Source organism: Asparagus officinalis, chromosome 7 (genome assembly GCF_001876935.1).
Source record: "Asparagus officinalis chromosome 7, Aspof.V1, whole genome shotgun sequence".
NCBI classification, from domain to species: Eukaryota; Viridiplantae; Streptophyta; class Magnoliopsida; order Asparagales; family Asparagaceae; genus Asparagus; species Asparagus officinalis.
The window spans coordinates 81202885-81221891 of record NC_033800.1 but is presented as its reverse complement, the minus strand read 5'-3'; the positions used below and the strand labels follow the sequence as shown (position 1 = coordinate 81221891).

The following is a 19007-nucleotide window of genomic DNA, read 5'->3' as shown; positions in this document are numbered from 1 at the left end:
GCCTAACACGCGTTGCCGGTTAGTCTTTTGCCGTGAAAAGGACAAAAGTCCACATATTCGACATTGTGGCAAGTCGTTATTCATAACGCCAAAATCCGTGCTTCACACGCGCGGGGAATTTTATCTCGAACCCTAAGTAGGGATAAGTCAACGTCTAACTCGCGTTGCCGGTTTAGTCTTTCACCGATTGAAAAAGATACCAGAATTCTAATCTGGGGACTTTTATCCCGAAGCCTATGTAGGGATAGGTCAGCGTCTAATACACGTTGCCGGGTAGCCTATTCCCGTAACAATGGCGAAGTCTACGTATTCAATATCGTAGCATCAAGTCTAAGGGAGTTCATTACTTTAGCACAACGTCACGTGCGGAACGGACTTAAACAATCCGCATGCAAGCCCGATTCAAACGGTAATCGGTAAAGGCACGCCAAATCCGTTGAAGGCTGAGGGTTTGCCAAAAACCTTAAAGTCTACGTCTGATACACGTCGCTGTTTAGTCTTTTCACAGGAGAAAGACGAAGTCTACGTATTCAATATCGTAGCACTAAAAGAGTTAACTCTTTTAGCATAACGTTACATGCGGAACGGACTTAAACAATCCGCATGCTAGCCCGACTCAAACGGTAGTCGGTAAAGGCTCATCAAACCCGTTGATGGCTGAGAATTTGCCAAAAATTCTATAAATGCGAGTCATTGACGTATCAGCTTCATTAGTTGGTCTCATGACTTGAACATCCAACAAACTTCAGGATAAGATCCACACGTGCAGATGAATCAGCTTTAATAGTTGGTCCTGCAGCCCAACATTCGGGACCGTCACGCTCCAATGCCTTAAGAGCTTAAACTGTGTAGACTCCAGCAAACGTACGAATATAAACTGTGTTAACACCGGTCAATGCGTTACAGTAAAGATCGATGCCGGTCAACGCATCAGCAATTTCGCCAAAATAAGGCAAAAGATGACCCCAAGGATTTTCAGTTACAATTAGATATGAATTCCCGACGGAGAGGATCAGTTCAAAGTCAACTCAATGGCACGAGCTAAGTTCAGAAAGTTACACACCAATCTCAGTTCAAAATTTCGACAGCGGTCAGACGATAAACGCAGCGCCGAAAGAACTTTACCTATTCAACGAAACAATGAATAGATTGAAGACTCAAGAAGTTAAGAATTGAGATAGTTCAAGGTCACTCTACAAAATTGAGAAGATGGCCTATCTTATCCAAAGCATTCCAGACTCCTCTATAAAAGAATGAGTCTGAAATACTTTGGAGGGGGTATCTGTAGGCGTCTAAAAATACCTATGGGTGTCCGTACACGACTCGAGACAGAGAGAAGATGATAAACATCGCTATTAGAGTCGTAGGAGCTCGTTTGACAATGACAAACACATGAAGTGAGTCGACGGGTCATACGAAGCAACGAAACTTCGGAATAACGGAAACGAGAGCTGATCGGGATCCCCACGTCATTTACAAAAGGTGGAGCACCCCTCGTGTCCTATTTATTCCACATATGATTCAATTATGGGATCCTGTAGATCTCCTCGTTGGCTGTCCAACGCATCTTGAATCGCCTCATTCCGAGGTCGGATGAGTGAGTTAAGGCTGTTACAGTACCCGCGGGTCGGAATTCTGCTACAGTAGCGGGTCGGAATTCTGCTACAGTAGCGGGTCGGAATTCTGCTACAGTAGCGGGTCGGAAATTCTGCTACAGTAGCAAGTCGTGATTATGCTACAGTAGCGGGTCGGAATTTGCTACAGTAAACGCGGGTCGGAATTTGCTACAGTGATTTGACTGCACAAAGAAATGAAGTTTTGACTATGCTGCGATTTGAATCTGGAAAATCTCAAAACATAAAAGTTGTAGACCTCTTCTTCATCTTTCTAACGCATCTTGAATCAGCCTAAACGAAGGTCGTACGAAAGAGTTATGATCAAAATACCGCAGATATCTCAAACTGACCCGCGCTACAGTAACCGCGGGCCGGAATTTTCCGACCCGTGCTACAGTAACCACGGATCGGAATTTTCCGACCCGCGCTACAGTAATTGCGAGTCGGATTTTTCCTGCGCGCGCTGTTTCGACCCCAGTTCGGTTTTTGACGGTTTTTCTCGGGATTTGGTCGTTCCTGAGCATCCAAACTGACTTGATATCATCCCCTAGCATGGTTAATCAGTTATTAACTGAAGATAGAGCCAAATCACTTGTTCTCATACAAATAACCGCTTCTGAAGCTTATAAATACGAGCTCGGGTGCTCATTTCTGAGGGGCGATTGATTATCAAGACGAGGAGGTGCTGCCGGATTGTGGAGTCAAAGGAGCACGAATTTCAGCGAGGGTTGACAGATCTTGGCGAGTTCTTCGGTATAAAGAAGAAGAGTTCGAGAGATCCGACGCCCGTTCCCGTCCGTCCCTTGAGATTAGGCTTGGTCTTAATCTCGAGAAGAGCCCTGATTTCGCTTGGTCGATCTCAGCGCTTCAAATCAAATACTTCCTCGGTGAAGACGAAGCTCTGCCAAATTTTTCATCAACCGGATCCAGATCAAAGGCGGTCCACGGATAAACCACGGCACAGGCAAAGATCCCACGCAAGCAGAAGACCGATAAACGATCTCTGCGTTTGTTTTGACGAGAGTTGTAACTTTTGTTTTCATTGTGTAAAGATCTTATAAAAAGATTATCTTTTTGTTTTCATTGTAGCGACCGAAGTTGTAATGAATACCGCAATGAATACATTAACTTTCGACGCAAACAAGGACGTAGGCAGTTGCCAAACCTCGTAAATCTTGGTGTGCTTTTCTCTATTCCGCGTTTCTGTTGTTTTTAGGGGTTTCGGCGTAAATTCCCAACAGTTGCTGGGGCACATGTCTGCATAGATGTATGCATATACTCAAGAAGTGTTCAAGAAGTGTCCGACACAGGCACGGACATGAAAATGGATACTGGAGCCAAGATGAAGCATCCGGATAACCTAGGCCCAGACTTATCATATGAAGAATGGAACTTACTCTGGCTTACTCTATTTTGTGACTGGAATATAAAGTTTCTACTGATGAAAGATAGCTAGACTGCAGTCTCTTATAGAAGGAACTGAAAGGAATAGAATATTTACCAAAAGTAAGGTGCAAATTATTATATAGTTACATTCTTATTGTCATATTTAGAATTAGGCTGAATTTTGATGGCATGTGAAAAGTTTTCAGTGCCCTTTTACTATGATTCGTCACTCTTTTCTAGTTTATACCAAGAGTTCTGAGGAAATCATAATTTATGCAGTCTCATCTTTTGTTGATTTTACCCAATCAAAGTTACTTGAAGCGTGGTGTATCCCCTGTAAATCATTTAATAAAAAACGTTACCCGTACCAGTTTGTTGTCACAACTCACAAGGAACTATAAGAAGGTATAAAGAAATATAGATATGACAAGATGTTTCACTTTTTTTTGCACAAAGTTTCAATAATTCATGTTAAACAAATTGTACAAATTCAATTTGAATATTCAGAAGCTGCAAAGAGCTTGTTGACTGAATCCTACAAAGCGTGAAGAACAGGGGAATGTCGATGTTGTTGGGACAAACCCGGGGCCTAATAGAGCAGGATCGCAACAATAGTAGAGCAAAATAGAGATAAAAAGTTGGACACACAGATTTACATGGTTCGGCACTTGATTGCCTACGTCCACGGGCAAGGATAGAAGATTCCACTATGACGAGAAAACTTTGGAGTTACAAACTCTCTCTCTTTACAAGGAGAAATTCTCTTTGTTTTTTTTCTCTCTCACTCTTCTATATAAGAAGTTGTTTCTGGGATAAGATTTTCTTAAGGATTTGGAGCTTATTTATAGGATTTTGAAAAACACTATGCATAATAAAATAATAATAAATTACTATGCATTTATATTATAATAATGATGTAGGGCCCGCTCATTTATCCAAAGTCAAAAACGGTTGCTGTCAAAGGAATGTGGGCGGCTGAGGCTGCTGACAATCTCCCATTTGAAGATTTAATTGAGTATCAATCATATCTTCACATCATTCTTTCTATCTTGTCATCTTCATGTTGCTTACATCTCTGACAGACCACAGGAGGATCGACACCAAATAAATTTGTCAGTATTAACTGCTTTTGTCAAAAAATCAGCTAGGTTATCTTTGGTGTGAATTTTCTGCATATCCATTGTTCCTTCTTCTACTTTCTCACGAACGAAGTGATACTGAACTCGAATGTGTTTGGTCTTTGAATGAAAGGCTGGATTTCTTGCCAAATGCAAAGCACTCTGACTGTCATAAAATAGAGAAATCTTCTTTTATTCATGGCCGAGTTCCTCTAACACCATCTTCAACCACATCGCTTCTTTACTGGCTTGTGTAGCTGCTACACACTCTGTTTCTGTTGTTGAAATAGCACTACTACAGATTTAGGCTTAGGAAACGCCACTTAGATAGCGCTTTTTAAAAGCGCTATCTAAGTGGCTGCTTGAATAGCGCTTATTTGCATATTGAAAAAATTAAAAAAAAAATTTAAAAGAAAAATTGCAGCAATAGCGCTTGTTAGTTAAGCGCTATACCAGTTGAAGCTTCTTTAGCGCTTCAATAAAACGCTATATGATAAGTGTTACATGGGTTACTTGGATAGCGCTTCTAAAGCGCTATATGACGATAGAGCTTCTAAAGCGCTATGTGAGTTGATTCCGGGTTCACTTAAATAGCGCTTCTAAAGCGCTATGTTGTTATTCTCTTAAATAGCGCTTCATAAGCGCTATTACAGTTTCCAAATTAAAATTTTCATTCCACCCAAAAGCCTTTTTTTCATTTCGTTCCCCCCAAAATTTTCATTCCACCGCCAAATTTATCCCCAAAATTTTCGTCCCACGCCAAATTAAAGTCATCCCCAAATTTTCGTCCCAGATCCTCTCGAGACTCCGCTGCTCTCTCTCTCTCTCTCTCTCTCTCTCTCTCTCTCTCTCTCTCTCGCCGATGAGACTCCGCTGCTCTCTCTCTCTCTCTCTCTCTCTCTCTCTCTCTCTCTCTCGCTCGCCGATTTGGTTTTTGATCGTCTGCCCTCTCTCGTCGTCTTCAACCCGGCTCGGCCTCGTGATGGATCTGCGCGGTGATCTGAGTGCCGCTCTGAAGGCTAACTTTTCGTGATCTGAGATCCTCTGCGTTCTCAGATTGTGTAATACTTTGAAAAAATTTGTCCCTCAAATCATTGAATCTGCTATTTCGTCTCCTGATTTAAGGTTTAATTTCAGCAAACCACCCGGTAATCGAACGGAGAGCTCTTGAAGCGGCGGATGACTCGGGGTCAACAATTTGATTTGACCGTTGGAAACAATTTGGGCTCAACAATTCTCGAGGGAAAATGGTCGGGAGCACGGACGGCAATGGCAGCCCCGGTCACCCCAACGGATCAAACCACAGCCCCCACAGGTCCGCTGAGCTAAAGCTCGATGAGCTCAGGCGAGTCCTCAGCAAATCCGAGGGCAAACCTCTTGAAGATCGTGGGCATTGGGGCCGGAGCTTGGGGCAGCGTCTTCGCTGCCCTGCTCCAGGACGCCTACGGCCAGTTCTGCGACAAAATCCAGATCAGAATCTGGCGAAGGCCCGGGAGGTCTGTCGACAGGTCGACCGCCGAGCACCTCTTCGAGGTGATCAATTCGAGGGAGGACGTGCTGCGCCGGCTGATCGGGAGATGCGCGTACCTGAAGTACGTTGAGGGGAGGTTGGGGGACAGGGTTCTGTACGCTGATGAGATTCTGAGGGACGGCTTCTGCTTGAACATGATCGAGACTCCGCTGTGCCCGATGAAGGTCGTGACGAACTTGCAGGAGGCGGTTTGGGACGCGGATATCGTCGTCAACGGGTTGCCGTCGACGGAGACCAGGGAGGTCTTTGAGGAGATTAGTAGGTATTGGAAGGAGAGGCTCAGCGTGCCGATTATTATCTCTTTGGCAAAGGGGATCGAGGCTGCTCTTGATCCGTTGCCTAGGATTGTGACGCCTACTCAGATGATCCAATGCGCAAGTGAGCTCTCTCTCTCTCTCTCTCCCTTCTCGTCGTTATCAGAGATATTTAAGTAGTTTAGTCTCAATTCATGATAAAAGTCATGGTACCCATTTGATTCTCAAGTAATTTACTGAGATCATTCATATATTATGGTTCGTTTGGGAAACCATCGATAACCCCGTACCGTTGCTTCACATATGTAGTCAGTATATTAGATCAAAGTTTTGAACCATATAAGTTGACGGTGGAATCCAAAGATTCATGCCTACATCCTTTATTGAGCAATGTATTGACAGTCAAGATTTAATTAGATGATATTTGCTTTGCTTAATTCATATGATGATTTATTGGTAAAACATATATTTTGTAGGCGTTAAATAAGATTGGTCTCTGAGACCATCCATTCTGTGTCAGTTAGATGCATATGGATGGAATTTCTTTCTTTTAAGCAATTTTAGAGCATGGCTAACGGTTCCGATTGTTGAGTTTAAAGTTCTTTTTGGAATTTGCAAAAAGTTCTTTTGTGTTTTTTGTTGTAGACATGCATTTAATAGTTTCTGGTCTCTATGTAACAGCAGCTAGAGGTCTCTAGAATCCTTGTGTGTCTAGAATTTTCTTTGGTCCTTATCTCAAGTGTTTTAGTCTGTTAGAAAATGAATAGCCCCAAGTTGTAGCCTCTGTGCTCATTTTTTTGTAAAGACTCCATTTTTAGCCTTCATAAGAGTGGTTTCTGGTTTGTTCTTCTTCTGTTGGTTGATCTTGGGTAAGAGAAGGTTTATCTGCTGTGTGTTCTTTATGGTATCAGAGCCCCAAGGCCCCAGGGTGAGCAGGTGCAGTGTTAATTGCTTGGTGAAGAAGATCAACCAGTGTTGCTGAAGAGATGGAGTCGTCGAGTCGGAGCGTCGGTCTTGGCATAGAGCTGCTCAACCAATCAAATTACAAGATGTGGAAATCTTGTATGGAGTCTTATTTGGTTGGTGAAGAGTTGTGGGCTGTTGTTGGTGGAGCGAATGCAGTCAGGCCAGAGGATAATGCAGAAAATGCTGAAGCATTGAAGAAGTGGACGACAGTGAATGCAAAGGCAGAGTTTGTGCTAAAGAAATCTATATCTCCTGCTTTGTTCGATCATATTATGAGGTGTACCTCAGCAAAAGATATTTGGGAGACTCTCAACAGGCTATTCAACAAGAAAGATATTGGTCGTCTGCAAATGTTGGAGAATGAGCTAGCAAATTCAAGCCAAGGTGATCTTTCAATCTCCCAATTCTTTTTAAAGATTAAAAACTTGTGTTCGGAGATTTCAATCTTGGATCCAGATGAACCTATTTCTGAAGCTCGTGTGAGAAGGCATATTATTCGTGGGCTGAGGAAAGAGTACACTCCTTTTGTTACCTCGATTCAAGGATGGGATCGGCAGCCCTCTCTGGAAGAGATCGAGAACCTTTTGTCTTCTCAAGAGTCTTTAGCACGACAGATGGCTGGGATGTCAATATCAGACAACCCCAACAACACAGAAGCACTCTCTGCTCATAAAAAAAGGAATTTCAGATTTGAGAAGGCATGACAATGATGGACCAGGTGAATCTTTCTCGTATTATAAGAAGAAGTTCAAGTGTCATCGATGTGGTAAACCTGGTCACATCAAAAGGTTCTGCACCGTGAAGCTTAATTCTGGAAACTACGCCAAGAAGAATGGTGGCTCACTGGCTCTCGTGACTCAAGTTGTGGTGACAATGAAGACAGCTGGGGAAAGTGTTTTCTGGTGGAATCGGCAACTCACAATGCCATGGCTTCCATTAATTTTCAGAATGATTGGATTGTGGATTCCGGTTGTGGCCATCATTTGACAGGTGATGAATCAAAGTTCTCCATATTACAGCCACATACTGGCAATGAAGCTATGGTGACAGCAGACAATACAGTTCACAAGGTTGAGAATGAAGGCACGGTGGTCATCAATGATGGAGGTAACGACTCTATCACCTTAAATAATGTTTTCCACGTTCCTGGAATGAAGAAAAATTTATTTTCAGTTCCAAATGCTGTGGATGCTGGTTATAATGTCTTGTTTGGGCCACATGATGTTAAATTTCTTAAAAATGTTAAGTATATAAAGGCAGATGTCATGCATACTGGTAGAAGGGTGAAGGATACTTTTGTGTTGTCTGCCTCTTCATCTTATATTGATAAAGTAAGTTGCAATGAGAATGCATCATTGTGGCATGCTAGATTGGGGCATGTGAACTTTGATAAGTTGAAAGCTATGGTTCGAAAGAATTTGGTGAATGGCCTGCCAAGTTTGACATCTTTTCCCAGCAAAGAAGCATGTGAAGGGTGCCAATTCGGAAAGTCTCATCGCCTTCCATTTGGAATCTCTCAATCTAGAACCAAGGCTCCTTTGGAATGTATTCATGGTGATCTGTTTGGTCCCACTAGAACTCCCTCTTTCTCTGGTTTCCGTTATTTGATGATTCTTGTTGATGACTATTCAAGGTTCACATGGGTCTATTGTATTAAACACAAGTCAGATGCCTTCTTCAAGTTTCAAGAGTTCAAAGAGAATGTTGAAGGAGTTCTTGGCTTAAAAATTAAGCGGTTGCGAACCGACAATGGTGGAGAATTTATTTCTAATGAGTTCTTGCACTTTTGTCGACGGTTTGGGATAAGAAGAGAATTGTCATGTGCAGAGACTCCACAACAAAATGGCATCGCTGAAAGGAAGATCCGGCATCTCACAGAGACATGTAGAAGCTGGTTACATGCTAAAAACTTGCCTAAAGGTTTTTGGGCAGAGGGTATGATGTGTGCAGCCTATGTGATTAACCGGTTGCCTTTGAGTCCAAACAATATGAAGACACCTTATGAGCTGATGTTCGGAGAGAAGCCTAGTGTAAAGCACTTCAAAGTGTTTGGCTCAATATGCTATGTTCATGTGCCGGACTCCAGAAGAGGGAAGTTTGATGCAAAGGCGAAAAAATGCATTTTTATTGGCTATGATGAAAGAAAAAAGGGATGGAAATGCATGGATCCAGAAACTCACAACTTTGTTGTCTCAAGAGATGTTGTATTTGATGAAGTTTCATCATACTATGGTGTTGCTAACAGTGGAGAGTCAGGTCTGCAAAAATCTGAAATTGTCGTGCTGCCAACTTCCTCAAATGGTTCTAGTTTGCCTTCATTTGATAATTTGCAGCAAGGTGAAAGGGGGAGCATTAATTCTGAAAATGAAGTTGAAGATTGTATTGTTCCAGAAGATGGTAATGTTGATGATGAAGCAAATCAAAGGCCAAGAAGAAATATCACCAAGCCAGCACGGTACCGAGATGAAAATTTCACAAGCACTTATTCTTGTTTCTTTACAGGCCCAGTTGATGATCAAGAACCATCTTGTTTTGAAGATGCTGCTGGTGTTGAAGAGTGGAGGCTTGCTATGGAGGAGGAAATGAAGGCTCTCGTTAAAAATGAGACATGGGATCTTGTCCCAAAACCTGATCATGTGACTCCAATTACATGTAAATGGGTTTACAAGTTGAAAAGAAAGGCTGATGGAAGTGTGGACAGATTTAAAGCGAGATTGGTGGCTCGTGGTTTCTCTCAAAGCTACGGAGAAGATTATGAAGAAACTTTCAGTCCCGTGGCGAAGATGACATCTGTTCGTGTTGTGGTTTCTTTGGCAGCCTCTCAAAATTGGAAGTTGTGGCAGCTCGATGTTAAAAACGCATTTCTATATGGAGACCTTGACAAGGATATCTACATGGAACAACCATTGGGGTACTTATCAGATTCTCATCCAGTGTATGTGTGTAAACTCAAGAAAGCCTTATATGGGCTAAAACAAGCTCCTCGAGCATGGTATGGGAAGATTGCAGAGTTTTTGCAATTTTGTGGCTATCATTCGTCTGATGCAGATCCAAGTCTTTTTGTTAAAAAGGATGGAGACTTGCATATGGTGGTTCTTTTGTATGTGGATGATATGATAGTGACTGGAAGCAATGAAGATGAGATTGCAAAGCTAAGGGCTGAACTATCTACTCGGTTTGATATGAAGAACTTGGGTGAACTGAGCCATTTTCTTGGTTTGGAAGTGAAAAATGTTAAGGAGGGTGTTCTGCTATCACAAGAAGGATATGCTAAGAAGTTGATTGAAAAATATGGGCTGAAACTTAGCAAGAAACGATCTACTCCTCTTGATACAAATGAGAAATTAAGGAAGGATGAAGGGTCACTCTTACCAAATTTCAAGTCTTATCGTTCTCTTGTTGGTGGTCTTCTGTATTTGACAATTACTAGGCCAGACATTGCTTTCTCAGTTGGACTCATAAGCCGCTATTTGCAAGAGCCTCGGAAGTCACATCTTGAAGCAGCAAAGAAGATTCTCAAGTATGTTAACTCTACCATTGATCTTAGTCTGTTTTACAAAAGAGGTGGTGGTTTTGAGCTAAATGGTTATACAGATGCTGACTTTGCTGGAGATTTAGACAATAGAAGGTCTACATCTGGTTATGTGTTTATGTGCAACAGTACAAGTGTTTCTTGGTGTAGCAAGAAACAAGATGCAGTGGCTTTATCCACAACTGAAGCAGAGTATAAGGCTGCTACACTTGCTGCACAGGAGTGTGTTTGGCTTCGAAGACTCATCAAGGATGTTTATCATCCAATTATCAAGGCCACAGATTTGTTTGGTGATAATCAAAGTGCAATCAAGCTTGCCTATAATCCAGTGTGTCATGCTAGAACTAAACATATTGAGATTGAGCATCATTTTATCAGAGAGAAGGTTCTTGATGGAACAATTAACAACAGGGAAGTAAGAAGTGAGCTCAATATTGCAGACATCTTCACAAAGACTCTCTCTAAAGGACCATTTGAGTTTCTTCGTGCAAAGCTGGGACTGATTTCCAAAAATAACTTTAAGGGGGAGTGTTGAGTTTAAAGTTCTTTTTGGAATATGCAAAAAGTTCTTTTGTGCTTTTTGTTGTAGACATGCATTTAATAGTTTCTGGTCTCTATGTAACAGCAGCTAGAGGTCTCTAGAATCCTTGTGTGTCTAGAATTTTCTTTGGTCCTTATCTCAAGTGTTTTAGTCTGCTAGAAAATGAATAGCCCCAAGTTGTAGCCTCCGTGCTCATTTTTTTTGTAAAGACTCCATTTTTAGCCTTCATAAGAGTGGTTTCTGGTTTGTTCTTCTTCTGTTGGTTGATCTTGGGTAAGAGAAGGTTTATCTGCTGTGTGTTCTTTATGGTATCAGAGCCCCAAGGCCCCAGGGTGAGCAGGTGCAGTGTTAATTGCTTGGTGAAGAAGATCAACCAGTGTTGCTGAAGAGATGGAGTCGTCGAGTCGGAGCGTCGGTCTTGGCATAGAGCTGCTCAACCAATCAAATTACAAGATGTGGAAATCTTGTATGGAGTCTTATTTGGTTGGTGAAGAGTTGTGGGCTGTTGTTGGTGGAGCGAATGCAGTCAGGCCAGAGGAGAATGCAGAAAATGCTGAAGCATTGAAGAAGTGGACGACAGTGAATGCAAAGGCAGAGTTTGTGCTAAAGAAGTCTATATCTCCTGCTTTGTTCGATCATATTATGAGGTGTACCTCAGCAAAAGATATTTGGGAGACTCTCAACAGGCTATTCAACAAGAAAGATATTGGTCGTCTGCAAATGTTGGAGAATGAGCTAGCAAATTCAAGCCAAGGTGATCTTTCAATCTCCCAATTCTTTTTAAAGATTAAAAACTTGTGTTCGGAGATTTCAATCTTGGATCCAGATGAACCTATTTCTGAAGCTTATGTGAGAAGGCATATTATTCGTGGGCTAAGGAAGGAGTACACTCCTTTTGTTACTTCGATTCAAGGATGGGATTGACAGCCCTCTCTGGAAGAGATCGAGAACCTTTTGTCTTCTCAAGAGTCTTTAGCACGACAGATGGCTGGGATGTCAATATCAGACAACCCCAACAACACAGAAGCACTCTCTGCTCATAAAAAAAGGAATTTCAGATTTGAGAAGAAGGAGGTTAAGAAGCATGACAATGATGGACCAGGTGAATCTTTCTCGTATTATAAGAAGAAGTTCAAGTGTCATCGATGTGGTAAACCTGGTCACATCAAAAGGTTCTGCACCGTGAAGCTTAATTCTGGAAACTACGCCAGGAAGAATGGTGGCTCTCGTGACTCAAGTTGTGGTGACAATGAAGACAGCTGGGGAAAGTGTTTTCTGGTGGAATCGGCAACTCACAATGCCATGGCTTCCATTAATTTTCAGAATGATTGGATTGTGGATTCCGGTTGTGGCCATCATTTGACAGGTGATGAATCAAAGTTCTCCATATTACAGCCACATACTGGCAATGAAGCTATGGTGACAGCAGACAATACAGTTCACAAGGTTGAGAATGAAGGCACGGTGGTCATCAATGATGGAGGTAACGACTCTATCACCTTAAATAATGTTTTCCACGTTCTTGGAATGAAGAAAAATTTATTTTCAGTTCCAAATGCTGTGGATGCTGGTTATAATGTCTTGTTTGGGCCACATGATGTTAAATTTCTTAAAAATGTTAAGTATATAAAGGCAGATGTCATGCATACTGGTAGAAGGGTGAAGGATACTTTTGTGTTGTCTGCCTCTTCATCTTATATTGATAAAGTAAGTTGCAATGAGAATGCATCATTGTGGCATGCTAGATTGGGGCATGTGAACTTTGATAAGTTGAAAGCTATGGTTCGAAAGAATTTGGTGAATGGCCTGCCAAGTTTGACATCTTTTCCCAGCAAAGAAGCATGTGAAGGGTGCCAATTCGGAAAGTCTCATCGCCTTCCATTTGGAATCTCTCAATCTAGAACCAAGGCTCCTTTGGAATGTATTCATGGTGATCTGTTTGGTCCCACTAGAACTCCCTCTTTCTCTGGTTTCCGTTATTTGATGATTCTTGTTGATGACTATTCAAGGTTCACATGGGTCTATTGTATTAAACACAAGTCAGATGCCTTCTTCAAGTTTCAAGAGTTCAAAGAGAATGTTGAAGGAGTTCTTGGCTTAAAAATTAAGCGGTTGCGAACCGACAATGGTGGAGAATTTATTTCTAATGAGTTCTTGCACTTTTGTCGACGGTTTGGGATAAGAAGAGAATTGTCATGTGCAGAGACTCCACAACAAAATGGCATCGCTGAAAGGAAGATCCGGCATCTCACAGAGACATGTAGAAGCTGGTTACATGCTAAAAACTTGCCTAAAGGTTTTTGGGCAGAGGGTATGATGTGTGCAGCCTATGTGATTAACCGGTTGCCTTTGAGTCCAAACAATATGAAGACACCTTATGAGCTGATGTTCGGAGAGAAGCCTAGTGTAAAGCACTTCAAAGTGTTTGGCTCAATATGCTATGTTCATGTGCCGGACTCCAGAAGAGGGAAGTTTGATGCAAAGGCGAAAAAATGCATTTTTATTGGCTATGATGAAAGAAAAAAGGGATGGAAATGCATGGATCCAGAAACTCACAACTTTGTTGTCTCAAGAGATGTTGTATTTGATGAAGTTTCATCATACTATGGTGTTGCTAACAGTGGAGAGTCAGGTCTGCAAAAATCTGAAATTGTCGTGCTGCCAACTTCCTCAAATGGTTCTAGTTTGCCTTCATTTGATAATTTGCAGCAAGGTGAAAGGGGGAGCATTAATTCTGAAAATGAAGTTGAAGATTGTATTGTTCCAGAAGATGGTAATGTTGATGATGAAGCAAATCAAAGGCCAAGAAGAAATATCACCAAGCCAGCACGGTACCGAGATGAAAATTTCACAAGCACTTATTCTTGTTTCTTTACAGGCCCAGTTGATGATCAAGAACCATCTTGTTTTGAAGATGCTGCTGGTGTTGAAGAGTGGAGGCTTGCTATGGAGGAGGAAATGAAGGCTCTCGTTAAAAATGAGACATGGGATCTTGTCCCAAAACCTGATCATGTGACTCCAATTACATGTAAATGGGTTTACAAGTTGAAAAGAAAGGCTGATGGAAGTGTGGACAGATTTAAAGCGAGATTGGTGGCTCGTGGTTTCTCTCAAAGCTACGGAGAAGATTATGAAGAAACTTTCAGTCCCGTGGCGAAGATGACATCTGTTCGTGTTGTGGTTTCTTTGGCAGCCTCTCAAAATTGGAAGTTGTGGCAGCTCGATGTTAAAAACGCATTTCTATATGGAGACCTTGACAAGGATATCTACATGGAACAACCATTGGGGTACTTATCAGATGCTCATCCAGGGTATGTGTGTAAACTCAAGAAAGCCTTATATGGGCTTAAACAAGCTCCTCGAGCATGGTATGGGAAGATTGCAGAGTTTTTGCAATTTTGTGGCTATCATTCGTCTGATGCAGATCCAAGTCTTTTTGTTAAAAAGGATGGAGACTTGCATATGGTGGTTCTTTTGTATGTGGATGATATGATAGTGACTGGAAGCAATGAAGATGAGATTGCAAAGCTAAGGGCTGAACTATCTACTCGGTTTGATATGAAGAACTTGGGTGAACTGAGCCATTTTCTTGGTTTGGAAGTGAAAAATGTTAAGGAGGGTGTTCTGCTATCACAAGAAGGATATGCTAAGAAGTTGATTGAAAAATATGGGCTGAAACTTAGCAAGAAACGATCTACTCCTCTTGATACAAATGAGAAATTAAGGAAGGATGAAGGGTCACTCTTACCAAATTTCAAGTCTTATCGTTCTCTTGTTGGTGGTCTTCTGTATTTGACAATTACTAGGCCAGACATTGCTTTCTCAGTTGGACTCATAAGCCGCTATTTGCAAGAGCCTCGGAAGTCACATCTTGAAGCAGCAAAGAAGATTCTCAAGTATGTTAACTCTACCATTGATCTTAGTCTGTTTTACAAAAGAGGTGGTGGTTTTGAGCTAAATGGTTATACAGATGCTGACTTTGCTGGAGATTTAGACAATAGAAGGTCTACATCTGGTTATGTGTTTATGTGCAACAGTACAAGTGTTTCTTGGTGTAGCAAGAAACAAGATGCAGTGGCTTTATCCAAAACTGAAGCAGAGTATAAGGCTGCCACACTTGCTGCACAGGAGTGTGTTTGGCTTCGAAGACTCATCAAGGATGTTTATCATCCAATTATCAAGGCCACAGATTTGTTTGGTGATAATCAAAGTGCAATCAAGCTTGCCTATAATCCAGTGTGTCATGCTAGAACTAAACATATTGAGATTGAGCATCATTTTATCAGAGAGAAGGTTCTTGATGGAACAATTAACAACAGGGAAGTAAGAAGTGAGTTCAATATTGCAGACATCTTCACAAAGACTCTCTCTAAAGGACCATTTGAGTTCCTTCGTGCAAAGCTGGGACTGATTTCCAAAAATAACTTTAAGGGGGAGTGTTGAGTTTAAAGTTCTTTTTGGAATTTGCAAAAAGTTCTTTTGTGTTTTTTGTTGTAGACATGCATTTAATAGTTTCTGGTCTCTATGTAACAGCAGCTAGAGGTCTCTAGAATCCTTGTGTGTCTAGAATTTTCTTTGGTCCTTATCTCAAGTGTTTTAGTCTGCTAGAAAATGAATAGCCCCAAGTTGTAGCCTCCGTGCTCATTTTTTTTGTAAAGACTCCATTTTTAGCCTTCATAAGAGTGGTTTCTGGTTTGTTCTTCTTCCGTTGGTTGATCTTGGGTAAGAGAAGGTTTATCTGCTGTGTGTTCTTTACCGATGTCCAAATGCTTCTGGTTCAAAATTTTAAAACTGTCGACCAAACTATCTTGTAAAAGTGTAACATATAATCAAGTACGTATGTGTTCAGCCAAGATCATTGTTCTCTATTCTCTTAGCACATCCTACATAATCTCTTGTAACATCATGAGTCGTTGCCTCGCAGCTGGAGTCCCAATTGAGAATATACTTTACCTTGGTGGTCCAAACATTGCTTCTGAGATCTATAATAAGGAGTATGCGAATGCTCGAATATGTGGAGCTGAGAAATGGAGGAAACCTCTAGCAAAGTTTCTAAGGCAGCCGCATTTCATTGTGTGGGATAATAGTGATCTGGTTACCCATGAAGTTATGGGCGGTCTGAAGAATGTCTATGCTATTGGTGCCGGTAAGTATTTTTGGTTTCTACTGGACGCGTCATATGGAAACATGAAGAATATCCTTTTGCATGAAAACATCCGAGGTATTATCAAACACATCATAATGTTCATATGAACATCCTTTGCGTACAAACATTCAATATATACACCACAAAGGATATGGAGACGGGAACCTTTGGGTCTACAAACATTCAATATATACACCACAAAGGATATGGAGACGGGAACCTTTTGTTGGTCTTCATAGTTTTCTTTGCCTCAACAACATACTTAAATGGTTCCTACCCATGAATTTCTTGTGCATGTAGAACTTTGCGTGTTATTCAGAGGCAAAGCATAAGAATATTGTCAAGCATAGTTATAGTCAATCATAGTTCAAGCACTTATCTCAATTATTATTATTTTTGTATATGATTTTTCTCCTTGCCTTAGTTGGCTACCAATGTAAATATAAAGTAACTCTGCCTTGTGGTTGGTTATACATCAAGCTATGGATTTAATAAATCCAACTCATATTAATCTGGGTAATATCTGATTTTGCATGAATACTTTAATAGGAACAATATACATGTACATTACACGGCCTAGAAATTTATATTGCATTCAAAAAGTGCCAAAATTATTTAGTGATGTACTGAAGCTGATGGGAGTCAAAAATTCTAACGATGAATGGTGGATTACACTTTTTTTTTATCTCTAGATTCATTTTGTATGATTTATTCAACAAAGCTATGTGTGTCTTTCAGCCACTATTGTCTTACAGATTACATGTATGTAACAATAGTTTTACACATTATGAATTTTTGTTGTTATATCTCATGAGTTGTGATAATTTTGTTTATTTTGCCTCTTCTCATACTTGCAGTCTCACAGATGAAGATATTGATGAATACTAGCAATGCTTTCTTTTTTAACAAGCTGGTGTCATGTACTGATGAATACTACAGATGGATGGCATTCATTGTGGTCATTATGTTTGCTGCTTCATTGAGGACATATATCTTGGCTTTTGGTGATACCAGTATTCCTGTTTATGTAAGAAATGATTTTAATGAATTACTTATACATTCTTGATTTTTGAAGTATTTTATTTCATCTAATTATATTTTATACTTTTGTGTTTTACAGTTTGTTCATAGTCAGCCACTCAAATTTTATCCTCCAATGAAGATGGAGAATTTTAGATTCAATTGGGGAGGATATTTGTATAACCGGTTCCTCAAGGACAAGATGTCAAGTTGAAGGACAACATTTAGGATATTAGTTATGATTGTGCTACTAACTAATTTTTGTATTTCCACTTTAACAGTTATATATAATGTTTTGACTGAATGATTGCACTATATATATTTTGTATGAATGGATACTATTTTTGTCCTTTTGTTAGATTGTTATTGATGGATAGAAAATCGTTATTTATGTAAGTATTTAAATATTTAGACCTAGAAAATTAGGTATCAAAAATTAAAAAAATTAATTAAAAAAACAGATGCAAAAACTCAGTTAGCGCTTCTTTAAACTATATAGGGTAAATATATAGTATTTTTTTTGGAACTGGCATAGCGCTTTTTAAAGCGCTATTGTAGTTCAAATAGCTAACTTCAATAGCGCTTTTTTTAGCGCTATCATAGCTTTTTTTTTTTTTGAACTACAATAGCGCTTATTTATGCGCTATAGAAGCAAACGATTTTTTTTTTAAATGCTTGGATAGCGCTTTTATAAGCGCTATCTTATAAAGCGCTATTATAGTCGAGCCTTCGGATAGCGCTTTTTTAAGCGCTATTGTAGCTACCATAGCGGTAGCTTGCATAGCGCTTAAAAGCGCTATCCAAGCCCAAATTTAAGCGCTATTCAAGCGAAAATCTGTACTAGTGTAGCCACAACTGACTGTAGTTTTGAAACCCAGCTTACAGCTCCGCCAGTAAGTGCAAACACATAACTTGTGGTGGATTTGCTATTATCACGATCACCTGCATAATTAGAATCAGCATATCCACTAACAACAAAATCAGATCCCCCATAACATAATGTAACATTTGAGGTTCCCTGAATGTATCTTAGAACCCTCTTTACAGTATTCCAATGCTCTTTACTAGGATTCGCCATGTATCGACTAACCACTCTCACTGCTTGTGTAATGTCTGGTCTTGTACAAATCATTGCGAACATTAAGCTTCCCACTGCTGATGCATACGGCACTCGAAATATCTTCATCCTCTCTTCTTCACTACTAGGACTCATACTAGAGGATAACTTGAAATTAACAGGAAGTGGGGTAGAAATTGATTTACAATCTTGCATGTTAAAATGCTGCAAGATTTTCTTCAAATAGTTCTTCTGAGAAAGCCAAATCTTCCTATTAACTCTGTCTCGGTAAATTTGCATCCCTAGAATCTTGTTTGCAGATCCTAAATCCTTCATTTCAAATTCCCTAGCCAACTGAGTCTTTAATTCGTTTATACGATCTTTGTTGGGGCCTGCAACCAACATGTCATCAACATACAACAATAGAATAACAAAGTTATTTTCACCAAACCTCTTAAAATATGCACAAGGGTCTGAATTAAGTCTGTTGTATCCAAGGCTCATGATGAATGAATCAAATCTCTTGTACCAACACCTCGGCGCCTGCTTTAGACCGTACAGAGATTTGTTCAATCTGCAAACCAAGTTCTCTTTTTCTTTTTCTTCAAAACCTTCTGATTGGAGCATGTAAATTTCTTCTTCAAGATCTCCATGAAGAAATACTGTTTTCACATCTAGCTGCTCTAGATGTAAGTCAAATATAGCGCTCATAGCCAGGACTATTCAGACTGTTGTTAGTCGAACTACAGGAGAAAACATTTCATTAAAATCAATACCTTCTTTCTGAGCATATCCTTTTACCACCAATCTAGCACGATCTCTCTCCACTTGATCATCGCC

General features: G+C 40.4%; 1 pseudogene; it reads left to right on the top strand.

The window, feature by feature from the left end:
* On the top strand, positions 4991-17464 carry LOC109849558 (annotated as a pseudogene).